We start from the raw sequence: 7,132 nt of genomic DNA on the forward strand, positions 1-7,132 counted from the left end.
TTGACACCAGCTCCTTGCCTGTTTCTGGCGTTTGAACGCCAGAACTGCGCGTGGGTTGGGCGTTTAACGCCAACCTTGCATCCTTTTCTGGCGTTTGAACGCCAGAGTTGTTCCTCTCTGGGCTCTTACTATCCTCAGAGGGATTTTGGATAATATTTTGCTCATCCTCTATCAGTTGTTCTTTTCTTGGCTTTCTGCTGCTCTGAAGTGAGGTGTTTAATGTTTTCCCACCTCTTAATTGAACTGCTTGGCATTCTTCTATTATCTGCTTTGATAACTGCTATTTTGTCTGATTTAATTGTGCTTCCATATTTTTATTAGCATTTTTAGTGTCTTATAGCATCTCCTTGAATTCTGCTAGCTGTTTTGTTAGAAAACACAATTGTTGATTGAGTTCAGCAACTTGTTCTGGAGGACCAAGTTCAGTAGACACTGCTTTGGCTTCTTCTTTTATGGAGGACCCACTACTTATGTACAGATGCTGATTTCTAGCAACTTTATCAATAAGATCTTGAGCCTCTTCAATAGTTTTTCTCATGCGTATAGATCCATCAGCTGAGTGGTCTAGAGATATCTGAGCTCTTTCTGTAAGCCCATAGTAGAAGATGTCTAATTGCACCCACTCTGAAAATATTTCAGAGGGACATTTCCTTAGCATCCCTCTGTACCTCTCCCAGGCATTGTAAAGGGATTTATCATCCTCTTGTTTAAAGCCTTGGATGTCCAGCCTTAGCTGTGTCATCCTTTTTGGAGGAAAATATTGATTCAGGAATTTGTCTGATAATTGTTTCCATGTTCTTATGCTTGTTGTGGGTTGGTTATTTAACCACCTTTTTGCTTGATCTTTTATAGCAAACGGAAACAGTAACAGTCTGTATACATCCTGATCTGCCTTCTTGTCACGTACTGTGTCAGCAATTTGCAAGAATTGTGCCAGAAACTCAGTAGGTTCTTCCTGTGGAAGACCGGAATACTGGCAGTTTTGTTACACCATGACAATGAGCTGAGGATTCAGCTCAAAACTTCCTGCTTTGATGGGAGGTATACAGATACTACTCCCATATGCAACAGTAGTGGGATTAGCATATGACCCCAGAGTCCTTCTGGACTGTTCATTTCCACTTAGATCCGTGATGGATAAAATGGAATTGATATGAATTGCAAAGAAAATAAATTTTTGTTTTTATGTTATTGAAGTAGAACAAACCAAATTATTAAGATAAATAAAAATAATAAGATAAAATAAAATAAAATAATTAGAATTTAAAATGTAAATTCAAAAACTTAGAGAAAAAATAAATTTGAAAGTGAAAATAATTGCTTAATTGAGAAGATCTAAAAAACTTTGGATATGATTTTTGAAAAAGATTTTGAATTTTGAAAAGATTTGATTTTTAAAATAAAAATATGAATTTTTAAAAGTAATTTTCGAAAATTCAATTTAAATTAAAGAGAAAAGATATTTTTGAATTTAATGAGGAAAGAGAAAAACAATAAAAAGACACAAAACTTAAAATTTTTTAGATTAATGCTCCTTATTTTCGAAAAATTGGTGGAAAAACACCAAGGAACACCAAACATAAAAATTTTAAGATCAAAACACAAGCAAGACTCAAGAACACCTTGAAGATTCATAAGAACACGAAGAACAAAAATTCAAAGACTCAAAGGACTCAAGAATATAAAAAAAGAACACCAAACTTAAAATTTTTAGAAAACCAAAAATAAATTTTCGAAAATTAAATAAGAACTAACAAGAAAACACCAAACTTAAAACTTGACACAAGATTTAATCAAAGAAAGATTATTTTTGAAAAGATTTTAGAAAGAAAGACTCAAAGGAGCAACTATTCACAAGAACATAGACACATTCAACAAATGCAATGATTAAACAGAGAAAAACTATTTTTTTTTGGATGACAAAAACACAAAGGACACCAAATTTAAAACATGCAACTAGACTCAAACAGAAAACTCTAAAGATTAATAAAGAAAAATAATAAATTTTTGGAAAATTTTTTTGAAAAGAAAATAAAAGACTCTGACCCAAAAGACAAAATTTTCCTAATCTAAGCAACAAAATAAACCGTCAGTTGTCCAAACTCGAACAATCTCCGGCAACGGCGCCAAAAACTTGGTGCGGTAAATCACACTTTTCACAACTCGTACCACTAACCAGCAAGTGCACTGGGTCGTCCAAGTAATACCTTATGTGAGTAAAGGTCGATCCCACGGAGATTGTCAGCTTGAAGCAAGCTATGGTTATTTTGTAATTCTTAGTCAGGAGATCAATGATAAGAGTGATTATATTTATGAAGAGTAAAAAGCATAAATTAAATAGTACTTGTTATGCAGTAATGGAGAATAGATTGAGGTTTTGGAGATGCTCTGTCTTCTGAATCTCTGCTTTCCTACTGTCTCCTTCTTCACGCACGCAGGTCTCCTTCCATGGCAAGCTGTATGTTGGTGGATCACCGTTGTCAATGGCTACCATCCGTCCTCTCAGTGAAAATGGTCCAAATGCGCTGTCACAGCACGACTAATCATCTGTCGGTTCTCACTCATGTTGGAATAGGATCCATTGATCCTTTTGCGTCTGTCATTACGCCCAGTACTCGTGAGTTTGAAGCTCATCACAGTCATCCCCTCCCAGATCCTACTCAGAATACCACAGACAAGGTTTAGACTTTTTGGATCTCAGGAATGGCCGCCAATAATCCTAGCCTATACCACGAAGACTCTGATCATGAACCAAGAGGCTAAGAGATACACACTCAATCTAAGGTAGAACGGAAGTGGTTGTCAGGCACGCGTTCATAGGTTGAGAATGATGACGAGTGTCACGGATCATCACATTCATCACGGTTAAGTACAAGCGAGTATATTAGAATAGAAACAAGCGTGATTGAATAGAAAACAGAAGTAATTGCATTAATTCATCGAGACACAGTAGAGCTCCTCACCCCCAATCATGGAGTTTAGAGACTCATGCCGTAGAGATACAATGTAAAACATGAGAATGTCATGAGATCAAAATAAATCTCTAAAAGTTGTTTAAATACTAAGCTAATAACCTAGGTTTACAGAAACTGAGTAAACTATGATAGATAGTGCAGAAATCCACTTTCGGGGCCCACTTGGTATGTGCTGGGGCTGAGACTTGAGCTTTACACGTGCCTAGGCTGTTTCTGGAGTTAAACGCCAGGTTGTAACCTGTTTTGGGCATTTAACTCCAACTTGTAACCTGTTTCTGGCGTTTAACGCCAGAATAGGGCAGAGAACTGGCGTTGAACGCCAGTTTGCATCGTCTAAAATCGGAAAAGTATGGACTATTATATATTTCTAGAAAGCCCTAGATGTCTACTTTCCAACGCAATTGAGAGTGCACCATTTGGACTCTTGTAGCTCCAGAAAATCCATTTCGAGTGCAGAGAGGTCAGAATCCAACAGCATCTGCAGTCTTTTTTCAGCCTCTGAATCAGATTTTGCTCAGGTCTCTCAATTTCAGCTAGAAGATACCTGAAATCACAGAAAAACACACAAACTCATAGTAAAGTCCCAAAATGTGAATTTTTCATAAAAACTAATAAAAACATAGTAAAAACTAACTAAATCATACTAAAAACTATGTAAAATCAATGCCAAAAAGCGTATAAATTATCCGCTCATCACACACCTTGTGCGCGCACTCACACCTGAAAATTTTAGTTTCTGCGCGTACGTATAGACCTGTGCGTACGCACACTTCTAAAATAATTTCTGGGTGTGCGCACGTACGCGACCCAGTTCTTTTCTAAAGCTATTGTTTTCAAGTTTTTCACATTCTCAATAAGCTTGTAACCTTCCGAGATGTTGTTTCACACTTATAAACCCCCAATTTCATCCCCTAAATCTTAAATTGATGTAAAATACCTAGTGAATGAGAGTAATCTAGAAAAGAGGGTAAGTTGTGAAGGAAAAAAGGGGATGTTATGAGGAGTCTAATGAATGATGATGATATGAGTTGTTGAGGAGGATGGTGGAGTGTTGTATATGATGTGAGCCAAATGGCTGTGTGAAATAATGATTATGGCTTATTACGGATTATGATTTGTAAGCCGGATGGTTGAGATGAATGTTAATATATGGCTGTGATTTATATGCATTTATGCTGAATAGTGATTATTGTGATTTGTTGCCCTCCACCTATCTGAGATACGAGTTTTCCTGGGTGAAAGCAGTGGCTAGCCACCATGTGCTCCAGGTGGAGACTCGATACTCTGCTGACCCTATGTCGTAAGTGTGGCCGGACACTGTGAAAGTTCCGGATGAGCTCGCCCCCGTAAATATACACCAGTAAGGGTGTTGGATATATATGAATCTATGATTTATGTTGAGAATAACTCGACTTGGGGATGCACGATAGAGGGACAGTCCAATGGTTAGCTACCACGACTTGTCGGGTTGGCTTTATAACCGACAGATGAGACTCATCAGCCACTAGAATAGGCATGCATCATATGCATTATATGTGACTTGTCTGGATTGCCTAATTGACTGCATCATTACTTGCTAATTGCCTAATTGTCTTATTTGCTTCCTACTTGTGCTTCTCTTTACTTGATATAATTGTGTTTGCATATTGAATCACTGTTGGCAGTTGGGAGGTTTGCAGGATTTGGAAAGGGGATATTTAGTTAGTCTGAAGATCCTTAAGTTAGTCGCCTCTTTTTATTTTCATGGTTTAGTTATATTTCATACGCTTTGATTATGCAAATAGAAGTTCTAGGATTGCCTTCGGATTTCCCAGGACATTACATGTTAGATATTTGGGCACTGTTACCATGCTGAGAACCTCTAGTTCTCACCCATGTGAATTTTGTGGTTTTCAGATGCAGGACGTGAGGCTTCTCGCTAAGGCATGCTGGAGACTTCCTTTTGGCGGAGATCCTTGTATCTTGGGATTTTATTTTGGACATTATATTCTTGTTTAGATACTTATATTCTCCACTGTATATGTATTTTGTAATTACTCCTCTTAGAGGTCATTTTGGAGAAGCAGGTTTTGTATTTTGTCTTTTGGGGTTGTTTTGGGTAATTCTCTGATATATATGTATGTATACTTATATGCTCGGACCGGTTATTTTCGCAAGCCGAGTCCCGAGTCTTGATATATGTATTTTGGCACTCTTTTGTATATCTCTTAGCGTCGGTTTACTCTTTATCTGTTTAGTTTACGTTATCAATCGGAGTGTTGCGCGTTTTGATTTAAACGGTTTTTGATTTACCCATTTTTCTTCAAAGGGTCCTAGTTATAAAATTTTTTTACACTACTATACATACTAAATTTTATTTTTAGAGGTCGTAATACCTCGCCACCTCTGTTTTATGACTTAATCATAAGACTCTGTGTGATAGGGTGTTACATTAATCAAGCAAAGCAATATAATGTTACACATCACAGCATTAGCACTTTTGACATAGGTTTTCGTGCATATGCTATCTGACGTGACATCAGGAGTTATGACATTGGGCACATCCAAACAATGGCATTTTTAAAACCCAAAACATAATGTGGCATGGATGATGGTTCAGATTTAATATATACTTCATAACTACAAATAGAAATCACTTTAACCTTAAAAGACCATATATCTACAATGTCTTATATAAACACGACTAAAGAGAGAACAATAAATGTTAAACCGAAGATACATCATCTCTCTCTAAAGAGTATTAGTAAAAAATTCATGTATTGTATAATGAGTGACATTCCACCCATGAGAGTTCATCTTCCTCATCTTGGTGATGATCTTATATGGAGAATCCTTGTGAAAGCAGACTGATGCATGAGCATCTTTTCTATCTTTTCCTGGTGAATTTGCATTCAAATTGTTAAGTTTAATCAAGATTTAAATATATTTTAGCCACTATGAATACTACTGTTTATTTTAGGTAGCATTCAGATGGATTTGATGGAGTTTCTGTAGAAGAAGAGGAAGAAAATAGATGATGCTGTCAACTCTGACCTCCTTGCACTCAAACAAAAATAACATGAGCTACAAAGGTCCAATTGACGTGATTTCAGTGGCATTGGAAAGCCAACTTCCAGAGCTTTTCAACGATATATAATAGTCTACACCTCTCATATGGAATTACTACCTTGGTGGCGCCAATCTTGGGAAATCCCAAGTTTGGCGCCATGATCATCAGAACGCCTTCCTTGCTTGCTGTCTTGCTGAAGCCAAACATGAGATACCTCAAGTTTGGCACCAGCTAAGAAGAGTTGGAGAACACACATGGGCTTGATAAAGCCAAACTTGAGAAACCTCAAGTTTGGCGCCAGCTTGAAGATTGGATGCAGACTCAATGAAGCCAAACTTGGATTCTCCAAGTTTGGCGCCACCTCTTCTAAACCAAGTGGTCCCACACTCTATGAAGGTTGCACAGATTGTTTATTAAATATTGATTAAACCTTTATTTTATTTTTAAAATAGGAAAAGATATTAATTAGTTTTAGGAAATATAATTTACATTAATTAGGATTAGATATAAAAGGGAAAAGAATTAGCCCTTCGGGCCAACTCATCTCTTCTCTTCTACCTCATTCTGCAATTTACAGTTTTTCATAATCTTAGTTTTCTCTCTGAACTATGAGATACTAAACCTCCACTGTTAAGGTTAGGAGCTCTATCTATTGTATGGATTGATACTATTATTCTTCTATTTTAATTCATGTACTGATTTCTATTTCAAGAATTGTTTTCGTTCTTTATCTTATGAATTTGGGTGGAACGAAAGTATGACACTTGTTCTAATTGAATTCCTGTATAACTTGGAAAAGCTCTTTACTTGAACAATAGCTTGAAAATAATTACTCCTAAACTGCTAATTATCTGGACTTAACAAGATACGTGACATATAATCCTCTTATATTTGGGTAATTAGGGTTTCTGTGGCATATAAACTAGAATTAAACTTAACCCTCTAATTGGAATCATGTGACCAAGGAATTGGCGGTTGATGAAGGTTAGAGGAGACCAAAAAGGTATAAAGAATTAGGGTTTAGTCACATATAGTTTTCCATGAATTGAATCTTGCATAATTAAAATAGTTAATAAGAAAAGTCAATCCAGAAGATAGATAACTCTGA

This window comes from Arachis ipaensis, chromosome B10 (assembly GCF_059453495.1).
Source record: "Arachis ipaensis isolate K30076 ecotype BB chromosome B10, ASM5945349v1, whole genome shotgun sequence".
Lineage (NCBI taxonomy): Eukaryota > Viridiplantae > Streptophyta > Magnoliopsida > Fabales > Fabaceae > Arachis > Arachis ipaensis.